This window comes from Pogona vitticeps, chromosome 6 (assembly GCF_051106095.1).
Source record: "Pogona vitticeps strain Pit_001003342236 chromosome 6, PviZW2.1, whole genome shotgun sequence".
Lineage (NCBI taxonomy): Eukaryota > Metazoa > Chordata > Lepidosauria > Squamata > Agamidae > Pogona > Pogona vitticeps.
Genome location: NC_135788.1, coordinates 46400051 through 46406050, shown reverse-complemented (window position 1 = coordinate 46406050; position 6000 = coordinate 46400051).

The following is a 6000-nucleotide window of genomic DNA, read 5'->3' as shown; positions in this document are numbered from 1 at the left end:
CTTATCTATCTCCTGAGAAACCTATACATGGGACAGAAAGCAACAGTTAGAACTGGATATGGAACAACTGATTGATTCAAAATTGGAAAAAGAGGGTTGTATATTGCCTCCCACCTTATTTAACTTATATGCAGAATCCATCATGCTAAAGGCTGGACTGGAGGAATCCCAAGCCGGAATTAAGATTGCCGGAAGAAATATCAACAATCTCTGATATGCATATGAGACCACTCTGATGGCAGAAAGTGAGGAGGAATTAAAGAACCTTGTAATGAGGGTGAAAGAGGAGAGTGCAAAAAACAGTCTGAAGCTCAATATCAAAAAAACTAAGATCATGGCCACTGGTCCCATCACCTCCTGGCAAATCAAAGGGGAAGATATGGAGGGTAGTGACAGATTTTACTTTCTTGAGCTCCGTGATCACTGCAGATGGTAACATCAGCCATGAACTTAAAATACGCCTGTTTCTTGGGAGGAAAGCAATGAGAAACCTAAACAGCATCTGAAAAACAGAGGCATCACCTTGCCAACAAAGGTCCACATAGGCAAAGCTATGGTTTTTCCTGTAGTGATGTATGGAAGTGAGAGCTGGACCATAAAGAAAGCTGACCGCCAAAGTATTGATGCTTTTGAATTGTGGTGCTGGAAGAGGCTCTTGAGAGTCCCCTGGACTGTAAAGAGAACAAACCTATCCATTTTGAAGGAAATCAACCCTGAGTGCTCACTGAAAGGACAGATCCTGACGCTGAGGCTCTAATACTTTGGTCATCTCATGAGAAGAGAAGACTCCCTGGAAAAGACCCTGATGTTAGGAAAGTGTGAAGGAAAGAGGAGAAGGGAACGACAGAGGATGAGATGGTTGGACAGTATCACCGAAGCTACCAACATGAATTTGACCCAACTCTGGGAGGCAGTGGAAGACAGGAGGGCCTGGAGTGCTCTGGTCCATGCGGTCACGATGAGTCGGACACGAAGAAACGACTAAACAACAACAAGACTAGGTTTGGAAACTAACTACCAGCAAGATGCCTCAGCTTTCAGGTATTTAAGATCATTCCACACATTGAGTTTTCACTATGATGAATGAAATAATAACATATTCAACATCATATAGAATCGTGGCATTTTCTTTGTTTTAGCTGTAAATATGTAAGTGACTTGAATTGAGACTATAGATTCCAGCCTCAGTACACATGGCAAAACAATAATTTTCAATGAATGCCTGAGATGTATTCTAGTTAGCACTTTGATTTTGAAAGAACATCTGAGCTGCAGAGGTGCTTTCAGAAATGTAACATGATATCAACGATGTTTTCCAGGGGTAACATAATTCATTTGGGCAGTACAGTTTGTTTTCTGGCAGTAAGGTATTGCTTCTCAGAGTAACCTCTGTTAAGCCCCTGTTGCAGAGCTGATCTCATTATGGAGGATCATGGCTTCAGCACCAGTAACTCAATCTATTAATGCACAAGTTAAGCAAGATGTACATAAATATTTTAAATAGGTGCTTATTTACTAGTGTAATATTGCATTATAGAATTAACTATTGGCTTCTGTATAGCAGCATTCTTGGAGGATGGAGCTGCGTCTTTTTAATGCTGCTTTGTGTTAGCAGCTGCCTCCTACAGCTACCACTCTTTCTTAAGATTTTCCCATTGAAATGAAATCCATTTAGCTTAGCAAGACAAAGTGATGTGTGAAAAAATAAAAATCCACAACACTCCTTGTATTGCTTTATGATCCTTGCTTGCTTCTTAATTCTAATGCTTTAACTCCACTTAAAAATGAAATCAGTCAATGAAGCATTATTGTGATTATATTCTAATCAAAGCACAAGAGTTTGTTAATAAACTCTCTATATCCCACAAAAGTGTTTGCTGTGCTTGGGCTTGGAGACTCCTTGTGATTCCTCCTTAAGAAACTGAGGCCTCCAGGAGTTTCAATCCCAGTTTTATTTTATTTTTTCTAACAGGGAGAAAACAGGGGCTCTGTGGGGACATCAGAGCCATATGTATCCCATAGCAATAGTTTGTTCACTCTACTGTAGCATTTTCAAAGGACTGCCTCAATACATTACCAGCCCAACACATGTGATAGGTGATTTATCTGGATCTGATTTGTGCTACTAGACAGAAAAAGGATGAACTTAGGCTATAACCTCATTGCTATATAGACTGGTCACTTCTTTGTGAGATTTAGGTAAGAATAACCCCCTACAGGTATGCAGGACTGAGTAACATGGTTCACCCTCAGAGATTTATGGAATCTAAAGGGTTCCTGAACAGTGATGTAATCATGCTATCGCTTGGGGCATCAGCACCTTTCCTGTAGTCAGGACCTTCTTGGGTCATTCCCTCCTCTCAGGTGGTTTATATCTCTTCAGACTAGCCCCTCCTTCAAAACCACTCTCCTTTTACTTCTCAGAAGGATATATAATTCCCACCATTTCAGACACTTTCACCAAGCAGAAAGCTAAGCAGGCTGGGTGCTATTGCTTGGTTTTCTGCGCTTCAGTCTTTATTGCTGCATGTGCAACAGGTGTCAACTAAAACCCAGAAAAGGAGATACCCTACAATTCATTCATCCCCATACAACTGGGTTGCTTGGAAAACTCCTTTTCTCCTTTTCCCCTAACTTGGGTTTGCTATGTGTGTGTGTTATAGTGAGAGAGTGGGCAAGGGAGAAGTAGCTGGGGGGGGGGGTATAGTACGAAAACAGTTGCCATTGCCTCTGCATTTCACAAACATGCAAGCAGAAGGTGGCGGGGGGCTGGTCTCTGGATGACAACTTCCTCCCCCCAACTGCTGCAGCTAAGTCATAATTTGGAGCATATGGATGTGTGCACGCGTATGTACATATATCAAGGAAGGAAAAAGTGTGTGTCTAATGAACTTGCAACTAAAGTGCAAATGAAAGTGCTGGGGGACTTTCTGGCTGACAAGGCTGGAGATTCTCTTGAAGACTTGGTCTCACTATGGTATGGAAAAGGGTATCAACACAACTGCTGCGGCATCTATAATGGCCTTTGGTTCACAGAAGATCTACAGGCAATGAAACAGGCCAGTGGCTGGCTAGCATGCAGGTGGTGTAAGTCACAAACCGAGTATGACTGGAAACAAGCAATAACTTGTTTCCTAAAGAACATACGACTCATTAACAAGCTGCATTCCACCCTAGATCTGTTTGTCTTATTCCCAGTGTTGTGAGAGAAAACCTCCGACCCCTCTGTTAAGAAGAGAGCAGTATCTCATAATTGAGAATGTGTTTGGTTTACACAGGGAAGCAACATTCCTTATGCTGAAGGATGGGCCTGTATGCACTGAGATAGTTACAAGAGAACTCAAGGGGAGGCAGAAATAGAATGTCTCACTTGGGATTAATTTAAAGGCAAGGTTTCTTCCTTGGTGAGGAAGGACCTTTGCTTTGTATGTTTTCAATCATTTAGTTGCAATCACACTCCTGGGTTCCACCCCCTCCCAATCTTTCCCTTCTTTATTCAAGTTGTTCTAAGGATGTTCTGCCTACTAGTGTAGCTATAAATATTACAGATATCCGTGAGAATAATGTTACATTTGTTTCATCAACACCCACCCACAAAAATGTGGAATGTAAACTGCCCCCTCCTGAATATTTATTTAAGCAAGTTGGAAGAGAGAGAGAGAAAAGATTTGAACTTGTTTATTTGGTCACAGAGCAGGGTGAATTAAAATCAATTATTTTTTTAAAAAAAATGAAATTGATTTAAATTTTAAAAATGATGATTCAAATAGAAAAGGTGGACAAGGGAATGGAAAAGTAAGGAAAAAAGACTGAAATTAGAGGAAAAGGCAGAAAGAAAGGGAACTGTCAATCAAATATATAAACTATTAATTCCGGCTGAACAGGATACACAACAATTAAAAGCACAGTGGCAACATGATTTGGATAAAGAAGCCGTAGGAGAAGAATGGGATAAAATGTGGGATCAATGATGAAGAACATGTCTTTAAGGATAAAGGAAAATTATTATAAGTTAATATGGAGGTGGTATTTAACACCGGTAAAATTGAATAAATAAAAATGTATCATCACTATGTTGGAGGTGTAAAAGACAGAAGGGGACGTATTTACATATGTGGTGGTTATTTGAAATAAGAAAGAAAGAATGGAAGCAAATCTTTAAAAAAATAAGGGAAATAACTGGATTAAATATTCAAATATCCCCATCAATGGCTTTATTGAACATGGTTAAGAAAGATCAATTGTTGAAAGAAAACAATGATTTAATTGTAACAATGGTTACGACAGCAAGGTTAATTTTTGCAAGAAATTGGAAAAATGATAATCAAATTAATTTAGAGAATTATGGGATATGGCAATTAATGATAAATTGACATATGATATGAAAATAATAGGAGGCCTATCCTATCAAAAATAATGATTTTAAGAAAATATAGAGTGTATTTCTGGAATATGTATTTCAGAGAGGGAAGGTGTATACGCTGAGGGAAGAAACAATGAATTTTTGGAGAGAAAACAGATTGAATGAATTTTAAAAATATTATTAATGCTAGCCCTGAGGGTGAAAGGTGGCACTGGTGTATTGTATAATTGTATTTTATTGTGGTGTTAGGTTTACGTTGTTTAGGTTGGATGTTTCTTTAATTTTTATATATATAACGTAAAGAACCTTAACCACATCCAACCCACAGATATAAAAATATAAAAAGAACTACACAGATAAATATTCAGGAAGGCAGCAGCAGGCAGAATTGAAATCAAATCCTTCCTTTCACTGAGTGCCCAGGTTGTTCTATGGGGAAAACAGCATCAAGGGGAAATCCTGGGTAAGTCATACTGCTTCAACCTCAGTTTCCAACCTGTACAGTGAGAGTAGTCATTAAAACCCTTAAAATTTGATTTGAGGCATGGTTGTAAAATGAGCTGGATTTTAAATAAATTTTGCTCAGAGCCATGAAGGCCCTGGTCTACACATACAGCATGGCAAAGTGGTCTATCATGTACCTCTAAATTTGGGAGATCTTGTTATTTGTTCCGCTACATCAGCAGCTCAATCCAAGTAACTCCAGCACCGCAGGTGAATGATTGGGGTAAGAAGCTTTGTTCTCTCTCTCTCTCTCTCTCTCTCTCTGGGAGGTGTTCAGTGTGACAAAACACCCAAAGAAGGTCCTTCCTCTCCAGTTGCCTGCAGTGTTATAGTCTACTCCATCATATTTATCTGCATGTGTACATACAGCCTGGGAATGGGTGGGAGTGTTGTGGCAGATAATTAATTTATATTCAGTTTTCTACTCCCTCTGCTTTCAGTGATCATCAGCTGAGGCTTGAAATATTCAACATCCTTATCTGCATGACATGACTGCAACAACTATGTGGGGGATCAGGAGAACTTGAACAAGTAATAGCTTTGGCTTAGTTTGCCCATCGGAAAAATATAAATAACAGCATTTTATCTTTTAACAGTTATCAATATGTCTGAATTAGGATTGAAGTAGTATCTCCCAACACAAACTATGGAGCTCCTGCACATTTAATAACTGAATGACATAACTTCTAATCATTGCATTTCTAGCCGTGTGATCCACAATGAAAAAGCCTTAAGACTGAATGACGTGTGGCTTGGAAAAGTTACTTCTTTTGAACAATAACTCCCAGAATATGCTAGCTAGGCATTTTTGGGAGCTGCCAGAAGTATAACTTTTCCAAGCTTTTCCAAATGAGGTTAGGAAGGATTGCAAAACACTACATCCATGGAAGCTTTACTGTACATCCAAGGCTAAGATAAATCCATTGAGGCTGAGAAGCAGTGACACAGAATGGCTAGAATGCCTCCTGTCAGTATATTACGTTTTTGCCCAAATACAAAGAGGAGCAGAAATACTGGCAAAGCAAATGTAAATTGATAAAAAAAAAAAAGGAAGGGAAGGGAGAATTTGAATATGTTTTTGAAGCTTTAAAACAATGTGACAGTATAATCCAGTATGAAGCTAAAAACTAGCC